A 22,363-nucleotide genomic window follows, 5' to 3' on the forward strand; every position below is an offset into this window, starting at 1 on the left:
ATTTCTTTTTAAGATTTTATTTATTTATTTATGAGAGAGAGAGAGAGTGAGAGAGAGAGCGCGAGCAGGGGGGAGGGGTAGAGGGAGAGGGAGAAGCAGACTTCCCACTGGGCAGGGAGCTTGATGTGGGACTCAATCCCAGGACTCTGGGATCATGACCCAAGCCGAAGGCAGATGCTTAACTGACTGAGCCACCCAGGCGCCCCCCTGATACACATTTCTAAACATGTTAAAAAGAAAAGAAAAGTAAGGGCCCCACCCTTGTAACCTCATTTAACCTTAATTATCTCCTAAAGATCCCATTTCCAGATATTGTCACACTGGAGGTTAGTTTCAACATATGAAATTGGGGGAACACAATTCAGTCCATAGCATTCTGTCTTTTTTTTTTTTTTTTCCCACTTTCCTGAACTTTATTAAAGAAAAAGCAATGATGGTCAATCTCGAGAACATAGTCAATTTTCTAGGATTCTTCCCTCGAAAATGTGACATTTGATTTCCAAACACATGCCAGAGCGTACATGTTTCCCAATTGTAAGTAGGTGAGCAGATGAAATCCTAAAACGTTCATCTTCCAAATTTCCCCAGCCTGTGGTCTGTGGATTGGCAATAATTGCCTGAACAGCTACTACGGCTTCATGAATTTTTGTCTGTAGCTCTCTGAGCTCTTCCATAGGCAGCAATCGCAGAATTTGAGCAGCTTCGTTAAGAACCGCATCTCCTGTGTCAAAACCAAGAATATGTTTGTCTAAAGCAACAGGTAAGCCCTGTTCCGTTTGATCTGCTTTAGCATCTGCATCCTGGGTCAGGCGCTCCTGGACCAAAATGCGAATTGCCATAAGCATTGCCAGGTAATCATCATGATGCTGAATCTGAAGAAGGTCGGCCAAAGCCATTACACCAGCCTTAAAATCAGGATTGATTACATCCAAGTTGACCAATGACTCTCTATTTTTAGCAGCATTGTCAGCATTTTTTGTATTACCAGGTACCAAGTCCTTGTATTTTTCAGCATTATCTCCATATTCAAAACTAACAGCTAAACCAAGAAGCCAGTCAATTGCTTCTTGTAGATCTTGAATCTTGAAAGGACAGTTAACATCTTTGAGATACTTTTAAAAGAACTTGGGCCAGTCACTGCTGTGGATGTTTCTTAAATTACCTTGGTCTTCAATCTTGTAGTGTCTGATTTTCTGGTCTTCAAGCCAAACAATAAAGTTTCTAAATTCTGTTTCATCTTTGCAGTTGAAGGCAGCCGGGTTGTGGTAGTTGAGGGCCATCAGCCTGCATCGGCACGTGGTCCCCGTGTCTCGCTCTGATCCCCCGGGCTTTGGCCGGGAGAGGACAGGGGAGGCACCAGCGAACCGCCGAAAGGGCCCATAGCATTCTGTCTTAATTCAAGGGCCCTAATTTAAATGTTAATCTTCTTCAGATACACCCTCACAGACACATCCTGAATAACATTTGGGCAAATGTCTGGGCCCAGTCATGGACACATAAAATTAACCACCACAGTCTCTGACCCAGGTGCCGTGTGGTTCTGCCAGCATATCAATGAAGCTGTAACAGGTTACCTTGTTAGCTTGTAGGTACAGTACGTTGTCGGACCCCTCACAGTTCTTGATGATCCTACCAAGCCAACTCAATTGATTTTAAGACTTCGAATTAAAAAAGGAGCTCTAAGTATTTTGTGTGCTTTTCCTTTGTGCTTGGCAAATACATTGCAGAAATCCTTATAAAAAATAAAGTTTTGTGTTTCCTCCAAGATGTTTTAGCTTTCCCAAATTTTGCCATTGAAAATGCCAGCCCTCTTCTGGAAAATACCTCTGAACATACATGGGTTGCCATAATCACTGTGTCTGTCTCACTTCATGCTTCTCTGTTATCATTAGTGCAAATCCTGTAACCCATCCATTTGTGCTGTCCCATAGATCTCCGCATCGTGGGAGGTATGTAGACAAACAGTATTATTACTTGGTAACACAATGGTTTTAAGATGAAACTATCATTCCTTCCCTTCTTATCTCCCACCATATGTTATTTTTTTAAATTTTATTTATTTATTTGAGAGAGTGAGAGAAAGCATGAGTGAGGGGGAGGGGCAGAGGGAAAGGGAGAAACAGGCTCCCCATTGAGCAGGGAGCCCAATGCAGGGCTCGATCCCAGGACCCTGAGATCATGACCTGAGCTGAAGGCAGATGCTTAACCGACTGAGCCACCCAGGCGCCCCTCACCATATGTTATTAATTTAACAACCTCTCATTGGGATACCATTATGTGCCAGACAGTCTAAAAATCTTTGGGGCATCATGATCCATTTATTTTATAGCTACCTCTTGGGGCACAGGGCAAGGCACTGGGACTCTGGTGGCAGAACATGGTCCTTGCCCTCATGGTGTTTACTGGTTCATAGGGAGTTATATTAATCAAGTGAATACACACAAATATAAAATTGTAAATGTAATAAAAGCCATGAAAGAGAGGTCCATGGGGGGTATGAGAGCACCTAAAGAAGACATTTGACTTAGTAAGTCTTTCCCTGAGGAAGAGCTACATGAGAAGCAACCTTCAAAATTAATAGAAACTAAATAGATGAAGGGAAAGCGAGAACTCCAGGTAGAGGGAACAGCATGTGCAAAGGCCCTGTGGCAAGAAGGGGCATGGTGAGGAGAAGTGGGGGCTGAGAGAAAGCCAAAGTGGCAGGAGCTGAAGGGGAAGTGTAGTGAGAGATTAGACTGTGACAGGGGTGGGGGACAGAGCCTGCAAAGCCTATGAGCCATATTAGGAAGTTTTATTTAGCACCTCATATAATAAAGTTATTGTCTCCCTCTGGGGGCAGTGTTCAAGTAGACTAACTGCTCATTTTAGAAGATTTAGTCTTCCTAAGGTCAGGGTTTCTCAAATCAGATGCAAACCCACTGCCTGCACAGCATTCGCCTGGGCCCCTCTGCATGACCCTCATGGGACTTGAGAGCTCGGGGAACCAATGTGAACATGAAGCTCACACTGCTTGCCATGTTGAGTAATGAAGTCTTTAAGAGCAATATGTGATTCCCACCGAAGGGTCTTATGTAGGTGAACCTGAATTGGCTCCCAGCTTTAAGAGATGCCAAAACTGATAGGATGAATAGATAGCTCCATGATCAGTCGTGGTGAATCATGACAGGCAGTATGAAATCATGGTTAAGAGGACAGACTCTGGAGCCGAACTGTCTGGGTTCAGGTCCTGGTTTTGTACGTATTATTTTGAGGGGATGACTTAACCTCTCTGTTCTCATTTTTGTCACCTGTAAAATGGGAATAAGAACAAAATCTGCCTCCTAGACTGTATTAAGTACACAAAGTGCTTGGAAGAGTCCCTGGTAGCCAGTCAGTACTAAATCATTGTTAGTTATGTTGGTATCATGGTGATCCGGGCTACACAGAGGTTGTTGGCCCAAAGGGCAGTTGTAACCCAGAGGAGGAATCAAACTCAGAAAGCTTGGGAGAGGCTCTGCCAACAAGCTAACATTCCTTCAAGAGGACTCAAGGGCAAGGACATTCTGTCAAAGGAAACACGATCCGCAAAAGCCTAGAAGTTTGAAAATTAGCATGTCATAAAACCAAGTACCAGGGTGGCTGGGAGAGTGTGAGGCAGGGAGTATCCAGAGGGGAGTGGAGCAAAGGGGTCTGTGCATCTCAAACTCTACCTTCCAGCAAGCAGTTTCCCTGATACACTCTCTCCTTGGCTTGAATTGTCTGGTCTTCTTTGCATCCCATAATTTAGATTCAGTTAAATGTTTGCACCAGTTTGTATGTGGAGATACAGTACATCCCCTCCTTAACTTTTTAAACCCACCATTTAGAATACAGTTGTTTACATACTTTAAAAATAGCCTACTAGGAAAATAGAGAAAACCCTATTGATAAACCTTATAGATAAAACTTACAGATGAAACTAACTGAATAGATGATAAAAAATGAGAACAGAGAGGGGTTAAGTCATTTGTCCAAAGTAAAACATACACAAACAGGATCTGGGGTTTCATCAATGTTAGTGGACAGATGGCTGACCCCAGTACTATCATTAAATAGTTGTATCTCCTTTTGCAAGGTTTGATCTACAGCGTTTACATCTGCAAAATGGGATCATAATTTCCTATTGCCTAAGAATCTCATCCAGTGATTAAGGGCATCAAATAATATCAAATACTTTGTAAAGCACATTAAGATGCTTTGAAAAAACAGCAAGAGTTTTCTGTGGCTGAGAGGAGTGAGCAAGAAGGAATGGCAAGTGAAGTGGTCCCAGAGGGAGGCCTTATAAAGCCCGAGGGGAAATAGCTAGAATTTTGGATGTATTCTGAGGAAGGTAAGGCATTATTTACCATTAGCTGCAACAGTGCTGTATAACAAACCACCTCAAAACTCAGTGGCATTCAACAATAAGCATTTTTTTTCTTGCTCATGTGTCTGTGGATTGGCTGGTAGTTAGCTGATCTAGCCTGGTTTGGCTCTGGGCTTTGGGTGGGGTTCCGGTCTGTTTCTCCTACATTTCGTTCTCCTTTAACACTGAGGACACGCACAACTCCACATGCACATTTCAAGAACTCTGCTCACATCTCCTTGGTAAAAGCAAGTCCCATGTCCTTGTTATATAGGGTAGAGACGTAGACACTGCTTTTAATGGAAGCAACTGCAACCCCACATGGCAAAGGGCATGAATAAAGGGAAGACTAAGGAATTGGGGACATTTAAATCCACCTCCCATATGTAAGAAACCACTGGGGGTTTTGTGGAAGAGGGATAGGATTTACTTACATTTTAAAAGAACCGCTCTAGGGGCACCTGAGTGACTCAGTCAGTTAAGAAGCTGCCTTCAGCTCAGGTCATGATCCCAGAGTCCTGGGACCGAGTCCCACGTCGGGCTCCCTGCTCGGCGGGGAACCTGCTTCTCCCCCTCTCTCTGTCTCCTGACTTGTGCTTTCACTCTCTCTCTCTGTCAAATAAAAAAATAAAATATCAAAAAAATAAAAATAAAAATAAAAAAACCGCTCTAAGTGCCCTGGGGAGAACAGATTCTAGGGAGACAAAGGATATCCATTAGGAGGCTATTGCTAAATCTTGCTATTGTCGGATTTTACAATTGCTTTCAGCCTCAGTTAAGTGCAAAATGCTCTCAGGCTCGTTCTTCATTTGATTTTTGTTATAAGCCTAAACAGCAAAAGGCAGCAAAGATCATTCAAGTAGTACTTATTGATTTTTGTTGTTGTTGTGTTTGTTTTCGTTTTGGTGAGGTGGACATCAGAGCTGTTCTAAGCACAGGTTTTGAGATCTGACGTACCCAGGCTGTGAACTACAGCTCTCCCAGTGAGTAGCCGCAGGACCTTGGGTAAATTACTTGACTTTTTTGCACTTCAGTTTTCTTTTCTTTTTTTTTTTTAAGATTTATTTATTTGAGAGAGAGAGACAGTGAGAGAGGGAACACAAGCAGGGGGAGCGGGAGAGGGAGAACAGGCTTCCCGCCGAGCAGGGAGCCCGATGAGGGGCTCAATCCCAAGACCCTGAGATCAGACCTGAGCCGAAGGCAGAGGCTTAACTGACTGAGCCACCCAGGCGGCGCCCCCTGCCCCAGGTTTCTTTTCTGTACAAAGAGATTAATAATCATAATAATACCCCCTCATTCAGGGGTTGGTAAGAAGATCCAACGAGATAATGTATGCAAAGTACCATCTTAGTGCTTGGCCCTTAACAAGCAATTAACACACAGTAGTTGTTACTATAATAAATATATTTATACTTCAATATTCAGCACCATTGTAGTCAAATTACAGACAATAAAAAACTATAGGAAAGATGGTCACATTATCATAACTGTATCAGAGACCAGTTCTAGATAGCTTTAGAAACAGTTCAATTATGAATCGTTTCAGAGCATAAATAAATCTGCAGATAAAGGCAAAACTAAGTGAGTTAATATCTGTCTCTACAACATTATAGCATAAGAGAATATACTTTTCCATTTGAGGTTGAGACTATCATTATTCTTGTTGAAATTCCTTCCTTGCAGGATATATGCTTGTTCGATTTGCAAAAGAATGAGCTTCAGAGGGGTGGCTGGGTGGGTGTCAAACAAACAAACAAACAAACAAAAAAAAAAAGGAAAGAAAGAAAGGAAGAAAGAAAGAAAAACACAGCCAAAACTAAATTAGTTTCCTGGAAAAATAATATCAAAGCTTGAAGTGATCTGATTATATGGATAAATCAATGGAAATGAGACAAGATATACTCCGGTTATGTAATCTTCAAATTGCTACCTGTCATAGAGCAATATAAGTGGGGTTGCACAGGCAGAATGGGAAAAGGAATCCAAGTTACCTTTTGTGTATGCACTTTCTGTTCCCTGGATGGGAATTATCAGCCAAAGGGGGATTTCAACCATCTTCCTGTCTTCTTCCATCGTAAGGTGTAAAGAATAAGTATTTGCATTTTTTTGAAAGATTTGCCCATTTATTTTAGAGAGAGAGAGAACAAGCACAAGTGGGAGGAGGGGCAGAGGGAGAGAGAGAATCTTGAGCAGACTCCCCACTGAGCAGGGCACCTGACATGGGGCTCAATCCCAGGACCCTGAGATCATGACCTGAGCTGAAGGCAGACGCTCGCTCAGCTGACTGAGCCACCCAGGTGTCCCAAACATTTGCATTTTTAAAAAGTTAAATAAATATTTGTTGAAAAGCCTGATACTGTGTAAGGCACTAGGAAGCAAGGACAGGATTACTGCCCTCATGGGGCTCCCAGGGTAGAGGGAACCACAAACCAGAGAGTCAGCCTGAGCCCAAGGCTGTGCTTTTTGGGTAGGGGAATCTATGCGAACACTGTGCTTAATCACAGCTTGAAAATCCCATCTATCTTCAAATCAGTTTATAGTATTAAATTAACTTATCAGGAAGCTTCAGGGTGTGATGAAAGGAAAACAGGTTTTAGAATCCGGAAGATTCAGCTTTAAATCTCCTCTGTCACTTGCTAGCTGTGTTACTTGGGCATCTGCCTTCTGAGCCTCAGTTTCCTCATTGCTAGCATGAGGACAATAACAGCATTTGCTCTATGGGATAATTATGAGACTGGAAGAGAGAAAGTATCCAGCCTATGGAAAGTGTTCAGTAGTGGAGAGCTGTTAAAGATGAATGCATTACTGACGTAGAGTTACTGCCAACCACAGTGTCGGTCAGGGCAATATTAGTGTATTAGCTGTGTGACCTTGAGTCAGTTACTTAATCTTACTTTTTTTTTTTTAAAGATTTATTTATTTGAGAAAGAGAGAGAGCGTGCACGCGTGCATGAGCAGGGGGCGGGGCAGAGGGAGCAGGAGAGAAAGAATCTCGAACCAACTCCCCGCTGAAGAGCCTGAGATCACGACTTGAGCCGAAACGGAGACGACTGAGCCACCCAGGCACCCCAGTTACTTAATCTTTCTAAACCTTAGTAAAATGGAAACAGTAATAAAATCGCCAATGCTAGTAAGTGCTTAGTAATTAATAAGCACTTGGAAAATGCTCAACATTGTTATTGTTTAAATTTACAAACCTCTTTGCTTTATACCTGACACGATAGACACTTGATGAATGGTGTCTATTTAATGATTATTATTATGATTATTATGATTAATGGGAATCATAAGAACATCTGTGCTAAGGAAGCACAGTGCCTTAAGTTTTATCTCAAATCCTGGGTTGGATGAGGGCTTTTGGGCTTGTCATGGTAACACTCATTCAAGCGTATCTATTATACATTTTCTGGCAGTTACTGAGATTTATATTCTAGAAGACACTGCCCCGAGCACAGTCATTTGCAGAGCAGAGGCCAAGGATCCGAAGGATGCTGTTTGGGGGGTAATTTATGGGTTGGAGCAGTGGGTATCAATACCTGGTGGTTTTATGTGTAACTGCATTCACATATAAAGCCATAGGGATAATCAGGTCAATTATACCCACGATTCAAGTTGCAAACATACCTTTTGCTTCAATTATCAGGACATTTCAGATGAAAATGATTGAGGGCCGGGTTGTCTGGGTAATTGCTTCTCTTCCAGTGCATTCCACTCTGAAGACAAGCCCAGCCTAATCCTTAGGTAACTTTTGACAAAAGATGCTAAGTTATTTCATTTCATTCTTGGGGTCTTGGCTACACACATTGTCAAGAAACAGTACAGCTTTTCTCCCATGATTAATTTGTAATTCAAAACTCTGGTTCTCATCTTTAGCCTTTATAATGCCCCAGGAAAGCGCTTATTTTCAGAATAGGTGTCTTCCCGTTATAGATACCATGGGGATGGGGAAGTGGGCAACTATAGACTTGGTTTCAGGAGGCTTGGATTTCAGTCCTAACTTTGTGGCTGCGAGTCATTCAACGTTTCCGCTTTTCTGTTTTAACTGTAAAATTGGGAAAAAAGTATCCACTTTGTCTTCTCTCATAATGAAGGTGAAAGAAGCTTTTAAACTGTAAAATATCTTGCCAATGACAGGATTTATGTTAATGTCTTAATTTTTGATGCCATATGGAATGGTTGTGGCATTGTTAGGCCGTTACATTTTTAGCTAGTGGATTTATAGACAAGAATATTACATCTTTAATTTTTAATATTGTATTACTTTCCCAAATTGGCTAAAAATTAGATAACTATTCATGTCGAAGCTGTACTTTCAACATTTACAGTTTACTGGTAATGCTCCTAAATCCTTGTTGAAGGCAGCTTGACTTCGACGAATGTTCTTTAAACAATAGATTGCCACTGATATTTGAGTCATTGTTCACAGGGTTTCTAAAAGTATTGAGTGCATGCAAGTAATTACACAAGGAAACACTGGTGTTGCCAAGCTCCCACACACACATTTGTCTCATCCTCCTCCCAAATGCACAATACCACATCCAGAATGGGACTGGAAAGGTCACAGCTTCCTTTGCAATATGCAATTAAGCCACCTAATCATGCATATTGCTCCAAATCAACATGTTCAAGATTATAGTATTGAATCCAGCACTGAGCAACTCCAGCCATATGGGATTCAGATATCATATCACAATTGTTTCCTTGGCGTTCTCCATGGCAGCTCACCCACCATGTTGACATTTTAGGGTGGAAAACACGTCACAGTCCAATAGGATTTAGCTGTGACTCTAACATGCAACCACAATGACTTACTAGCCAATTAACACAAGTAATTCATTTCAGATGAAGGACTCCCAAATGCTTGCTCTTACAGATTAAATGCTTCTGGCCCCGGCCCTATACTTTTCGTGGAAGGGAACTGGTTTCTGGGCCATATTTGGAAGGCTCATGAAATGTTCTTTGTGAATTTTACCAAACATGGAATGACATTTTGGTGTTGACATAGGCTGTGGAAACTTACATTTAGATACACTTCCACACACATCGTTCTGACACAGTAGACCAGACCAGATGTGTTATTCAAGCACTCATGACTGGGCACCAACTTTCATTTGTTTGAGCCTTCCTATTGATTCTTCCTGTGTTTCAGAGAAAAACTGGTTCTCCTCTGGGAAAGAGCTCACCACTGTCTTAGAGCCTGCTGTTGATGATGACTGTAAGTGCTTTTCATGTGACACACCCATACTTTATATCATTGAATTCCCATGTTAATCCTTGAGCCGGATGCTACTATCTTCTATGATACCAACTCGTGGATGAACAAACTAGATTATTATGTCTTTAATTCATAGGTGAGGAACAGAATGCTAATAGGATTAAGCAGTTTGCCTAAAGGATATGTCATGGAATTGAGGTTCAAACCCATGACCATTTTACTCTAAAACCTGTGTGTTTCCTATCATACCAACAAAGCCATACCAAAGAGTATCCCACAAAATACAAGTTCCACCAGAGACACTATGAGGAAAATAAGAGTCTGTGATCAAATGATTTTGGGGAATGATATCTACCTATCTCCTCTCAATATACAGCATATTCAATGCCCTGAAGAGTTCTCTAATAGAGAGATGTTTGTTTAATCAGATTTGTTATAATTATTCGTCCATAACACTTTTTAAATAAAATGTGACACCTGTTAGCATTTCATGTAATGCCTAATTAGCATTGCACAGAGTAGAAAGATTATACTAGATCCCACTGTAAGATTGACATTCAATGTGGCATATCTGGGGTCATTATAATGAGGAAAATGAAACTTCAGGTGAGGACCTGGCTCATAGTAATCAATGTGACAAAGAGTGGATTTACTTTATCTCTAGATAAGTTCTCTAGATAAGATCACCTAAGTTCCCGGACTGAGACTTTTCAAGCCATACCACCATTGCTCCTGTATATGTTTAAAGATCCCTGACGCTGTGGTTCAGGGGAGATTCCAACATGGAGAAAAAGTGGGACCTCTCATCCTGAACAAACTGAAAATCAATGACTTGATTTTCAATCACTCCATAATCTAGAGGGACAGGTGAATCCGGAAAGATCACAGCCAAATTCTGCTTACCTAGAGCAGAAGCTGATAGAACCATAGCTGGTGTAAAGATACAGTAATTGTGATGAATTGCTTGAGGCTGAGTGTGGAGTAGCAAGAGAGTGAGCTGCTTCTGGGTGCCACAGTACTGTGGGGCTTTACCAGCGGGAACCCCATTAGGTTCTCACAGTGCTGATCCCAGAAAGATCACCTTGTGTCTCTGGGATAGAAGGAAGAAGAGAATCATGAAATAAACCCAAAGCCTTTTCCATAACAATGGCTTACTGTCTAGGGTAAAAGACTTTTCTGGAGCCTTATCTCATCTGGAATATATACATACACACACACACACACACACCCATATATATATATGCACACACACCCATAGGCAAATCATATTAAAGGTTCAAAAAACAAAGACAAAGAGATAATCTTAAGAGCAACCATGGGGGTGGGGGGAACCCACCTTACCTATAGAGGAAGAAAGATGAAAAATATAACATACTTCTTGTTAGAAACCATGCAAGTCAAAAGAAAGTAGAATAAAATATTTAAATGTTGCAGGAAAAAATCAACTAAGAAGTTTATATCCAGTGAAATTATCTCTCAAAAGCAAAGGAGAAATTAAAACATTCTCAGAGAAACAAAATCTGAGGAAATTAATTTCTAGCCTACCTGACCTACAAGAAACATTAAAGGAAGTTCATCAGCAAGAAGGAAAATAATATAGGTCATAAACATGGATCAACATAAAGAAAGGAAGAGAATGAAAGAAGAAATAAGTGAAAGTAAAAATAATTTTTCTATTTTTGATTGATCTAAGAGATAACTTTAATAGCAACAATGTATTGAAAGATATTAGTATATTGATAAGTGAAATGAATGACAGCAATATTGTAAGTGACAGGAGGGAAAAATTGGGAATATTCTGTTATAAGATACCTACGCTATCTGTACAGTGATACAGTGTTGTTTTGAAGCTATCCTTAAGATTAGCTGAGGAGGCATATTGGAAACACTGAGACAGTAACTAAAACAAAACTTCAAAGAAGTAAAATTCATATGCTAAGAAATAAAAGGAATCATATAAAATGTTCAAATAAAACAAACAAAAGGAAAAAACAAAGGACAAATACAATGAATAGAAAAGAGTTACAAACATGGTAGATGTTAATTCAAATAACACAAATGGTCTAAATGCACTAACTGAATGACAGAGATTGTCGGAGTGGATAAAAAACAAACAAGGCCCAACTATACATTGTCTGTAAGAAACGTATTTTAAATATAAAAACTCAAATAGATTAAAAGTAAAGAGATAGAGAAAGATATACCCTGTTAACATTGATCCAAGGAAACCTGGGGCAGCTATATTAATTTCAATCAGAGTGGAGAGTGGGCAGTGAGGAAATGTCCAGAAAGGGCAAGTCAGCGATGGCTGAGGTTCATCCTGGGATGATTACAAACTAGCTGCAGAAAGAAAACCCGCTTCCCTTCTGACACTGCAGTAATGAGATCCCTGGGTGACTTGAGGCTGACCCTACTCCTCCCCATGGAGGTCTTCCAGATGCTTCCCCGGGTCTCAGCTCTACCCCACCTCACCACGTCACAACCCATCCACATGACAAACACTGTCCACTGCCATCCATGTGCCCTTCATAACCTTCCTTAGTAAGTGGTGATGGGAGTGGGGGTGGGGAGGAGGTAGCATGTAGCTTTCTCTATTATTTATTACCTTGAAAGTCAGGTTTGGATGTCTAACTGCCTCTAAATGAATGTCTCAATTCAACTCTGCTTAAAAAATCCTACTTCTCGAGGCAATACAGATGCCTTTGACCGTCATGAACAGGAACTGGAGGGCGAGAGTTTTCTTGCTCAACATGTATTCTGTCTTTTCCTTTCTTAATGGTAAAATAAACTTATTCCCTAAAAGTTATCTATCAAATAAGTGCGTTGTGCCTAATTCTGTCTATGGAAACAGTTAATTAGCACCTTGTGAAAATAAGCCCAGGCTTTGAGGACAAGCCGCATGGCGGGATGCTGGGGAGGGAGGAAAGTTGTGTGGAAAGTGGAAAGATGGGATTGGGAGGGGTTTGTCTACTTTCATGAAAAAAGGTTTAATATCTTCATTTTAGGGTATGTCTTTCAAGTTACCCCCAAATGAACGACAAACCTCAGAATAGAGATCTTACCTATGTATTATCATTCCATTAGTAAACTTTTTTAAATCTTTTTTTTTAAGATTTTTAAATTTATCTGACAGAGAGAGAGAGCACAAGTGGGGGAAAGGGGCAGAGGAAGAAGCAGACTCCCCATTGAGCAGGGAGCCTGATGTAGGACTCAATGCCAGTACCCTGGGATCAGGATCTGAGCAACTGAGCCACCCAGGCACCCTCATTAGCAAACTTTTATTTTCTTTTGGGAACTGGGAATTTTAGGAAATTTTATAACAGGCTAAGGAAGTGATCAGCTAAATCAGTGTTTTATTTTTTATTTATTTATTTTTTAAGGATTTTATTTATTTATTTGAGAGAGAGAGCACAGAAGGAGAGGGAGAGGGAGAGGGAGAAGCAGACCCCCGCTAAGCTGGGAGCCCGATGTGGGGCTCCATCCCAGGACCCTGAGATCATGACCTGAGCCAAAGGCAGATGCTTAACCAACTGAGCCACACAGGTGCCCCTAAATCAACATTTTAAAAACTTGTTGGAAAGATTTTTTTTTTAATTCCAATAAAAGATGATTTCTAAAAATTTCATACTAGGTCCTGGGAGAAAAAAAAGATACACCATTTTAATGACAAATCAAAATCTATTTCTATGCTTTTATTATTTTCCCTCTTTGATTAAAACAAGTGCAATGAATCAATGTAGGCCACAAATTATAGATGGAAATAAATAATATTTTCCAGTCAGTCAAGTATATTGACTGAAGACTGATAATGATCAGATTTTTATGGTGAAGTGGTATTTGGAAATTTTAAAAGTCACAATTAGTGATGGAATCATCAAAAGACTCAACAATTATACTGCAGTAGAGCTTATAATCACGGACCTGGGGATTTTAATTACACACTCCTATTTTTTAACTCAGCTGTAAAACAAACATTAAAGGGAAGAAAAAGATGAGTCTGTTGAGTTAGAAACAAGAATATGTAAATTTTGCTTTATAATTTGAGGTGGAAATTCCGGTATTAATGGATTGTTTTTAAGTATAATCACTTTAGGGAAAGGGCCCATGTTTGTCTTTTGAATAGCAACTACATTTTCCATTTTTTTAAGTTTCATGTGTGGGGAGAAAACGCATCAAATAGGTAAAATGTATTCAACTGTTGAAAGTATCAGGTTTTGTCATTTCTGTACCTATTTGGCAGACAGAATTAATAAGTAGTCCATTTCTTCCTTTTGTGAGCCTTCATCACTCAGAAAGTATATTAGGATTCTTGTTGTTGCAACTAGGAGAAATCTTGACCCTAATGAGATTTGTGGCTACAGTAATCCAGGACCTTCAGTTTTTTCTGTCTTCCATTTGGTAACAAGGTCATGGTAGGAATTCGAGGCCCTACAAGCTAATAGTTTTGGACACATCTGAAACTGGACTACTGTCCAAAGCCAGATGCTCTCACTATAGTGAGACTATTTATATTGAATCAGCCTATCAAAGCTTGCCAAATCTTTCTTACCTTGACTCTGTTCTAGACAGAGTCTATTTATAATTGGAAAATTTCAAACTCCTTTCTTATTTTGTCCATTTGGTCAATATTAAAACTGTCCATATTCCCCTGAAAGTATTTATAGAAGTAGAAATGGTTCGAAATAATTAGCTTTTAGTGTGGGTTATTGTTCAGTAAAGAGATTATTTTTTCTTGCCTTTTTATAATAGTGATCACACTTAGTCATCATTTAAAAAGTGCCTCTCTCGTGGAACTATGCATTCCATTAAAGCAGGGATTGGGTTTCCCTTGTTTACGACAGTAATCCAGTGTCTGTGAAGTGTTAAATAAATTTAACTTCAAATCAATGAGAAAGGTCATAAAATAAAATATTTTCCAGGAAAACAGCTTAAAATATTTTGTACTAAATTGAACTTCCAAACATTTTGAAAACCTATTTCTTGCAAAGCAGTTAGAACTGTTTTGAAAACTCAGTGTATCCATTATATGAATAGTTCTTGAGTGCCTATTCTGGGTATACTGTTCCAGGTGCTGAAAATACAACACTGAATAAACATTGAATAAGGCATGTTTACTCATGGCATTTACAGTCCAGTGAGGAAAACTGACAACAACCCAAAGTATAAATAAATAAAATAATGTCAACTAGTAAGTGGTGTGGGAAAAAAAAATAAAGTCGGGCAAAGGTGAAGAATGGTGTGGAGAAGGGGTGATGGTGTGCATTATTCTCTATAGGGTGGTTAGGTAAGTTCTCTCTGAGCAGAGGATATTTGCCCAGAGACCTGAATGAAGTAAGGGAGGGAACCATGTATATATCTTGGGGGTAGAATATTTCAGACCAAGGCAACAGTAAGAGCAGAGGCCCTGAGGCAGAAATAGGCTTAGCATATTTAAGGAACTACAAAATCCCAATCTGACTGAAAAGAAGAGTAAGGACAGTTACAAAGATGATGTTGGAATATAGTCAGCAACCAGATGGTTTAGGTCCTTTTAAACTTGGTAAGGTCTGAAGGTCTTATTTTGACGAATGTGGAATTTCCTTGAAAGTTTTGGGGTAAGGGAATAAATGTTGTTATTATTTACATTTAAAAGATTGTGCTGGCTTTTGTGTGAAATAATTGACTATAAAGAGGCCAGAGTGGGAGCAGGGAGACCATTTAGAGATGATGACAAAAGTCCAGGTGAAAGATGAGAGTGACTTGGTCTAGAATTCAGGTGGTGAGAAATTGGATTTTACAGGTTTTTTTCTCTCCAACATTTTATTATGAAAAATTTCAAACATATAGGAGAGTTGAAAAGTTGGAAAATTGAAAGAGTGCAGTCATATACCCATCACTAAGTTCTATCGTTAATATCTTACCATATCTGCATTGTCATACAGCTATCCATCCTTGTATTTATCCATCAATTGCTCCTTTTTTCTTTACCCATTTCAAAGTATGTTACAGACATAACACCCTTCACTCCTAAACACTTTGGCAGTTTGCATTTATTTTATTTTACTTATTTTAAAAAAGATTTATTTATTTATTTTAGAGACAGAGAGTGTGAGATAGAGCGGGGGCTGGGCAGAGGGAGAGGGAGAGAGAATCTCAAGCAGAAACCCCGCTGAGCATAGATCCCAACGCAGGGCTCAATCTCACCATCCTGAGATCATGACCTGAGCTGAAACCAAGAGTTGGATGCTCAACCGACTGCACTACCCAGGCGCCCTTGCGTATATTTTAAAAGTGGCTTGTAGACCAATTGGATGTAGGGTATAAAGGAAAAACAGGAATCAAGATGGTTTCTAGGTTTTTAACTGGAGCAAAACCCGTTGAAGAGGAATGGGGTTGAGGAGGAAAACTAAGTGCTTTGCTGTGCACCTGTTGAGACTGAGAAGCCAATTAGATATCCAGGAAGAGTAGGTAGCTAGATTAAAATGTTTGACATGGGCTCTGGTGAATCAATTTGGAATCACTAGCTTGAATAACACAGGCACCGACCTCTGCAGGGTCAAAATTCCGAGTATAGCTTTGTTTCCCCAAAACTTAACTACTAATAACCTACTATTGGCTGGAAGCCTTACTGATAACATACACAGTCGATTAACACATATTTTTTGTGTTATATGTATTATATACAGTATTCTTACAATAAAGTAAGCTAGAGAAAATCATAAGGAAGAGAAAATACGTTTACAGTCCTGTGCCATATTTATTGAAAAAAATCTGCGTGTAAGTGGACCCATGCAGTTCAAGGTTATGTTGTTCAAGGGTCAGCTATGTTTACAGCTCGGGACTCAATGAGATTACCTAGGGAGTAAGTGTGGATATATGAGAGAAGAGAAAAAGTTCAAGGTCGGAGACTGGGGGTGCCCCAACATTTGGAAGTTAGAAAGAGGAAGTGGATTGAGAAAATGAGACTGAGCAAGAGCAGTAAGGTAAAAGGAAAATCAGGAGAGTGGAGGGCCTTCAGGAGCATAAGAAGATGTATTTCTTTTTCTTTTTCTTTTTTAAGATTTTATTTATTTGACAGAGAGAGACACAGCGAGAGAGGGAACACAAGCAGGGGGAGTGGGAGAGGGAGAAGCAGGCTTCCCACTGAGCAGGGAGCCTGATGTGGGGCTCGATCCCAGGACCCTGGGATCATGACCTGAGCCGAAGGCAGATGCTTAACGACTGAGCCACCCAGGTGCCCCAAGAAGATGTATTTCAAGAAGGAGGGATTGAGACAGGACTGCCAAGTTATTGAGGTGATGATGGCTAAGATTACTGATCACAGAAGCTACCACCATGTCAATTGTGAGAACCCAGATGGCTACGTGCCTGGCACATAGAAGGTGTTCAATGAGTGAATGCATGGAGATCTTTGGTGATCTTGGTAAGTGGAGTAGTTTAGTGCAGTAGTGGGAATGAGAGTCTGATTGGAGAAGCTTCAAGAGAATCAGAGGTGAGGAAAGTGGGTACAGTGAGCAAAGACAATATTCAAAGAGTTTTCCTAAGAAGCAGAGCAGAGAAACTGGACAGTATCTGGAGGAGGTTGTAAAATCCAGAGAAATTTTTATTTTATTTTTATTTTATTTTTAAAGATTTTATTTATTTATTTGGCAGAGAGAGACACAGCGAGAGAGGGAACACAAGCAGGGGGAGTGGGAGAGGGAGAAGCAGGCTCCCCGCAGAGCAGGGAGCCCGATGTGGGGCTCGATCCCAGGACCCTGGGATCATGACCTGAGCCGAAGGCAGTCGCTCAACCGACTGAGCCACCCAGGTGCCCCAGAGAAATTTTTATTTTTGAATAATGAAAAATATTATAACATGTTTTATGCTGATGGTAATAATCCAGTAGAGAGAGGAGAAGATTAACAGTGCAGGAGGTGGTAGCAAAAATTGCGGAGTGATGTCCTGTGCAAGCAGTGGGTGATAGCATCCAGTGCGTGGGTGAAGAGCTTTACGTTAGAAGCACAGTTTGGGGGGCACCTAGGTGGCTCAGTCGGCTAAGGGTCTGCCTTCAGCTCAGGTCATGATTTCAGGGTCCTGGGATTGAGCCCCATGTCGGGCTCCCTGCTCAGTGGGAAGTCTGCTTCTCTCTTCCCTTGCCCCTCTCCCCCACTCATGCTCTCTCTCTCTCACGCAGTCTCTCTCAAATAAATGAATAAAATCTTAAAAAGCAAAACAAAACAAGAAGCACAGTTTGGGGGCGTCTAGGTGGCTTGGTTGGTTAAGTATCTGACTGTTGATCTCAGCTCATGTCTTGATCTCAGGGTCATGAGTTCAAGCCCGGCATTGGGCATGGAGCCTACTTAAAAATAAATAAATAAAAGAACAGTTTGTTCTACAGAAACAGGGAGAAATACAAACTATAAGGGGACATATGCAAATAAATTAATAGAAATAGTGGTTGCATGCTCCTTCTCTTGCCCATCCAACAATGACTTATTGAGCATTTACTTGTGCCGAACAGTGATTTAGAAAATGGGACTTCAGCGAAGAAACAGACAAAAGCCTCTGCTTTCATAGGGCTTAAATTCTAATGGGAGGAAGATAGTCAGGCGGAGCAAGATGGCGGAGGAGTAGGAGACCTGGATTTCGTCTCCTCTCAGGAATTCAGCTGGATAGGGATCAAACCATTCTGAACACCTACAGACTCAACAGGAGATTGAGGAAAAGAAGAGCAACAACTCTCTCATCAGAAAAGCGACCACTTTCTGGAAGGTAGGACGTGCGGAGAAGTGAATCCGAGGCGATATTCGGGAGGATAGATGGCGGGGGAGGGGCCTCCGTCGGCCGCTTCTGGCAAGTGATAGAGCCACAGAGCACAAAATCGGAACTTTTAAAAGTCTGCCCCACTGAGGGACGTCACTCTGGTGGCTAAGCGGGGGGTGGAACCCTCCGGGACAGTGTGGTCTCAGGACCCTCGGGGTCACAGAAAGACCGGGGGTGCCTGAGTGCGGCAGAGCTCCTAGGGATCAGAGCAGGGAAGCCGGCTGCAGAGAGGGAGCCAAGGAGCGGGCTCTCAGCTCGGGGTGGCCATAAACCGTGATCCGCGGCACAGTCGGGCCCCTGCTCCTCCAGCAGGGACCCAACAAGCGGCAGATCCGGGGAGACTCACCTTCCTCCCCCGGGAGGAGCCGCGCGGGAGTGCACCGCAGGGATCTGCTGGGTTTGGAGACTCCACCCGGGGTCGGGTGCCAGAGATAGAAACGCGCGGTCACAGGCCGGGTGAGCACGGAGTGCGGCCGGAGACCGGGGAGACGGGAGTGACTGACGGCTTTTCTCTGGGGGCTCAGTGAGGAGCGGGGCCCCGAGTTCTTGGCTCCTCGGGAGCGGAGATTGGGAGGCCGCCATTTTCACTCTCCACCTCCAAAGCGGTACGGAAAGCTCGCAGGGAACAAAAGCCCCAGAGAGCAAACCCGAGCAGATTACTTAGCCGGGAGGGGGCAAGGGCGGGGCAATTCCTCCTCCGGGAAAGACATTTGGGAACCACGGCAACAGGCCCCTCCCCAGAAGATCAGCGAGAACAGCCAGCCAAGACCAAGTTTACGATCAATGAGAATGGCAGAACTCCAGTGCTAGGGGAATACTGCACATAGAATTCATGGCTTTTTCCCCCCTGATTCTTTAGTATTTCAAAGTTAATTTTTATTTTCTTTTTTCTCTTTTTCTGTTTTTTAAAATTTTTCTTTTTCCCTTCTTCAACCAACATCTTATCGATCTCTTTTTAAAAAATCTTTTTTCTTTTTCATTTTTAGATCATATTCTATCCCTTCGTTATAGTTAACCTTATTTTTGGTATATATATAACTTGTTCTCTCTTTAAAATTTTGGGATACAGTTTCTTCTAACAGACCAAAATATACCCCAAATCTAGTGTATGGTTTTTTTCTGCTCCCCTGCCTGATCACATTTTCTCCCTTTTTTTTTTTTAAATCCTCTTCTTTCTTTTTTCAAACAACTTCTTATCAATTCCTTTTATAAAATTTTTTATAATTTCCATCTTTACAGTCATATTTCATCCCTTCATCGTATCAACCCTAATTTTTGTACATATATAAGTTTTTCTTTCTTTAAAATTTTGGGAGGCACTTTCTTCCAACAGACCAAAATACACCCCAAATCTTGTGTGTGCCACTGATCTATATAGCAGCCTGATCATATTTGATCATATTCTGTTTTTTTTTTGTTTTGTTCTGTTTTTTTTGTTTTGTTTTGTTTTTATCTTTATCTTTTTCTTTTCTTTTTTCTCTCTTTCCCTTTCTTTTCCCCCTGCTTCAGGTCTTTTCTGATTTGTTTAGAGTATATTTTCTGGGAACATTGTTACCCTGTTAGCATTTTGTTCTCTCATTTATCTATTCTCCTCTGGACAAAATGACAAGACAGAAAAAATCACCTCAACCAAAAGAACAAGAGGTTGTACGGACTGCCAGGGACCTACTCAATACGGACATTAGTACGATGTCGGATCTAGAGTTCAGAATCATCACTTTAAAGATACTAGCTGGGCTTGAAAAAAGCATGGAAGTTATTAGAGAAACCCTTTCTGGACAAGTAAGAGAACTAAAATCTAACCAAGTTGAAATCAAAAAGGCTATTAATGAGGTGCAATCAAATATGGGGGTGCTAACTGCTAGGATAAATGAGGCAGAAGAGAGAATCAGTGAGATAGAAGACCAAATGATGGAAAATAAAGAAGCTGAGAAAAAGAGAGATAAACAACTACTGGATCATGAGGGCAGAATTCGAGAGATAAGCGATACCATAAGACAAAACAACATTAGAATAATTGGGATCCCAGAAGAAGAAGAAAGAAAGAGAGGGGCAGAAGGTATACTGGAGCAAATTATAGCGGAGAACTTCCCTAATTTGGGGAAGGACACAGGCATCAAAATCCAGGAAGCACAGAGAACCCCTCTCAAAATCAATAAAAATAGGTCAACACCCCGACATCTAATAGTAAAACTTACGAGTCTCAGAGACAAAGAGAAAATCCTGAAAGCAGCCCAGGAGAAGAGATATGTAACCTACAATGGTAAAAACATTAGATTGGCAATAGACCTATCCACAGAGACCTGGCAGGCTAGAAAGGACTGGCAGGATATATTCAGAGCACTAAATGAGAAAAATATGCAGCCAAAAATACTCTACCAGCTAGGCTGTCATTGAAAATTGAAGGAGAGATAAAAAGCTTCCAGGACAAACAAAAACTAAAGGAATTTGCAAACACGAAACCAGCCCTACAAGAAATCTTGAAAGGGGTCCTCTAAGCAAAGAGAGAGCCTAAAAGCAACATAGACCAGAAAGGAGCACAGACAATATACAGTAACAGTCACCTTACAGGCAATACAATGGCACTAAATTCCTATCTTTCAATAGTTACCCTGAATGTAAATGGGCTAAATGCCCCAATCAAAAGACACAGGCTATCAGATTGGATTAAAAAACAAGACCCATCGATATGCTGTCTGCAAGAGACTCATTTTAGACCCAAAGTCACCCCCAGATTGAAAGTGAGGGGGTGGAAAACCATTTACCATGCTAATGGACACCAAAAGAAAGCTGGGGTTGCAATCCTTCTATCAGACAAATTAGATTTTAAACCAAAGACTGTAATAAGAGATGAGGAAGGACACTATATCCTACTTAAAGGGTCTATCCAACAAGAAGATCTAACAATTGTAAATATCTATGCCCCTAACATGGGAGCAGCCAATTATATAAGGCAATTAATAACAAAAGCAAAGAAACACATCGACAACAATACAATAATAGTGGGGGACTTTAACATCCCCCTCACTGAAATGGACAGATCGTCTAAGCAAAAGATCAACAAGGAAATAAAGACTTTAAATGACACACTGGACCAAATGGACTTCACAGACCTATACAGAACATTCCATCCCAAAGCAATGGAATACACATTCTTCTCTAGTGCCCATGGAACATTCTCCAGAGTTGATCACATCCTAGGTCATAAATCAGGTCTCAACCAGTACCAAAAGATTGGGATCATTCCCTGCCTATTTTCAGACCACAATGCTTTGAAACTAGAACTCAATCACAAGAAAGTCAGAAAGAACTCAAATACATGGAGGCTAAAGAGCATCCTACTAAAGAATGAATGGGTCAACCAGGAAATTAAAGAAGAATTAAAAAAATACATGGAAACCAATGAAAATGAAAACACAACTATTCAAAATCTTTGGGATGCAGCAAAGGCAGTCCTAAGAGGAAAGTATATAGCAATACAAGCCTTTCTCAAGAAACAAGAAAGGTCTCAAGTACACAACCTAACCCTACACCTAAAGGAGCCGGAGAAAGAACAGCAAATAAAGCTGAAACCCAGCAGGAGAAGAGAAATAATAAAGATCAGAACAGAAATCAATGAAATAGAAACTAAAAGAACAGTAGAACAGATCAACGACACTAGGAGCTGGTTCTTTGAAAGAATTAACAAGATTGATAAAACCCTGGCCAGACTTATCAAAAAGAAAAGAGAAATGACCCAAATCAACAAAATCATGAATGAAAGAGGAGAGATCACAACCAATACCAAAGAAATACAAACAATTCTAAGAACATATTATGAGCAACTCTATGCCAGCAAATTAGATAACCTGGAAGAAATGGATGCGTTCCTAGAGATGTATCAACTACCAAAACTGAACCAGGAAGAAATAGAAAACCTGAACAGACCTATAACTACTAAGGAAATTGAAGCAGTCATCAAAAATCTCCCAACAAACAAAAGCCCAGGGCCAGATGGCTTC

General features: G+C 40.8%; 1 pseudogene; it reads right to left on the reverse strand.

Moving 5' to 3' along the window:
• Positions 1-567: 567 nt before the first annotated feature.
• Positions 568-6,436, reverse strand: LOC123863001 (RNA transcription, translation and transport factor protein-like; annotated as a pseudogene).
• Positions 6,437-22,363: the final 15,927 nt, after the last annotated feature.

Source organism: Mirounga angustirostris, unplaced genomic scaffold (genome assembly GCF_029215605.1).
Source record: "Mirounga angustirostris isolate CCGP_5_RB_7025 unplaced genomic scaffold, mMirAng1.0.hap1 SCAF_1, whole genome shotgun sequence".
In the NCBI taxonomy this organism is placed as follows: domain Eukaryota; kingdom Metazoa; phylum Chordata; class Mammalia; order Carnivora; family Phocidae; genus Mirounga; species Mirounga angustirostris.